The sequence below is a fragment of the Ursus maritimus genome, unplaced genomic scaffold, assembly GCF_017311325.1.
Source record: "Ursus maritimus isolate PB19 unplaced genomic scaffold, ASM1731132v1 scaffold_28, whole genome shotgun sequence".
NCBI lineage: Eukaryota > Metazoa > Chordata > Mammalia > Carnivora > Ursidae > Ursus > Ursus maritimus.
The window spans coordinates 11,685,753-11,687,578 of NW_024425341.1; the positions used below are offsets into that span (position 1 = coordinate 11,685,753).

A 1,826-nucleotide genomic window follows, 5' to 3' on the forward strand; every position below is an offset into this window, starting at 1 on the left:
TTTGGAGAGCTGCGGGAGATGCCCCGCAGAAAGGGGGTTCGCCAGCAGAATCTATTTTATTAAACCATCGGAGTAGATTTGTCAGGGAAAAATTCCTTCCAGCATTGCATTCCACTCTAGAAACGTTTTGGGCCAGACCCAGGTAAAGGATCCCTCTTTCTCCTACTGCCACACTGGGGAAGATGCCCTTCTCCACAGAGCCATCCAGCCCTCCTGAGCGTCTCCCCCCTTTGATGTAATTGCTCTCCCTCCCCCACTCCCAGTTGCCTGTGTTGCTCCTCAGCCTGATGGGGAGGCCATCCCTCCAGGAAAACAGGAGCAGCGGTGAATGGGCATTTCTTCTGGCCGAAGGCCGAGGGGCAAAACTGACATTGCCGACAGATGGATATTTGTTAAAGCCAAAGTGCAATTGCCCTTTTGTTTCCTCACGTGTTCCTCAGCACAGGACTGGGAACATTCTGCCAAGTGGACAAAGCATCACTCAATCCATTTGTTTTGTTGCTGGCCTTCCACTTTGGAAACCCCATGGAAAAGATGGTGCTGCGGGACCTCCTCGGCATAGTGAGCAGAGGGCTTGGGGTACCAGATACCCCACAGCGCCGAGAAGCCAGACCCCTTTTCCAAAAGAACGGGAGCAGGATCTCAGAGGTGTCCTGGCCAGCTTCCTGGCACCGATGGGTCGGGGACCGGCCCTCCTTTGTCAAAGCAGATACATTTCCACGCGCCGCTTAGCAAACCAGGAGGCAGCCTGCCCCCTAGCCTAGGCACTGCTGAGTGAGGGCAGAGAAAGGGGCTCCCAGATGTTAGCCCAGCGGGCTGTTCCCTGAGGCAAGGAGGGTGGGAGCAAGGGAGCTGCTGGATCTGGCGAGCTCCCTGAGCCGGCGCTTCGCTGCGAGCTGGGCCCCGTGTTCAGTAAGGGGACGCGGAAGGTCTCCCGGGTGCCGCTCTGGTACTTCTCAGCCCCTGGGGAGAGCCGCCCGCTGGCGGTGTAAGTGGGCACCATCTCGGAACCGCGGGGGGGCGGTCAGCCCGGCAGGGTGCTCTGAGGAGCGGGGATGTCCGGGGGGAGCCCTGGTTCACAGCCTTCTCCCCCCGTGTCTTTCCAGATGCGCTGGCTCCCTCCCTCCGAGGCTACTTCTCAGGGCTGGAAGTCCCGTCAGTTCTGCTGAATACTATGTAAGTACTCGCTCTGAGCGTGCGCAGCAGCGGCCGGCGCCGCACGTCCCGGACCCCACCCGCGGAGCCCCTGTGGCGGGGCGGCTCCCGGGGCGCGCTCTCCGGCGGGTGGAGGGAGAAGCGAGGGGTGTTACTCTGGCCGAGCCTCGCCGGACACATCGCCCCCACGGTTTCCACGTCCTAAACCGGCCGCTGGCGCTGCTTCCGCGTCGGCGGCCGGGCCTCCGGTGCCCGGTGCTCCGTGGTGCGCGCTCGTGGGGCCTTCGCCGTGCGTCAGGCTAACGTGCGTGCGTGCGTGCGTGCTAGAACTGGGCGAGTTCTCCTCTTCCATCTGGAGGCAGGCGGCGTGCTGTTTCTAGCAGGCTGTCCGTGAGCTGTCTTGTCTTGAAGGAAACAGGCTAACTGGGCATCTTCGCGCCGTTTTTAGGCCTAACCTTGCTTCAGGGAACTACCAAGTCAGTTTTTCCTGTAAATGTATCATCTGTATAAAATTCCGAACACCTTCTTTAATTCCGTACCTTGACCGAATTTCTGTTAAATACAAAGCACCGTTACTGAGAACTCTGATGCGGCGTGTGAATCTGGGGAGTCGGCCGTAAGGCCTCTGAGATGTTACAGTTCTACAGTCGGCGGTTCTCGTGGTTTCTTTC

General features: G+C 59.5%; 1 protein-coding gene across 4 annotated transcripts in view; it reads left to right on the forward strand.

The window, feature by feature from the left end:
* RBPMS (RNA binding protein, mRNA processing factor) overlaps nt 1-1,826 on the forward strand; it is a 172,436-nt gene that overhangs the window by 157,481 nt on the left and 13,129 nt on the right. The gene's annotated exons all lie outside the window — the stretch shown is intronic.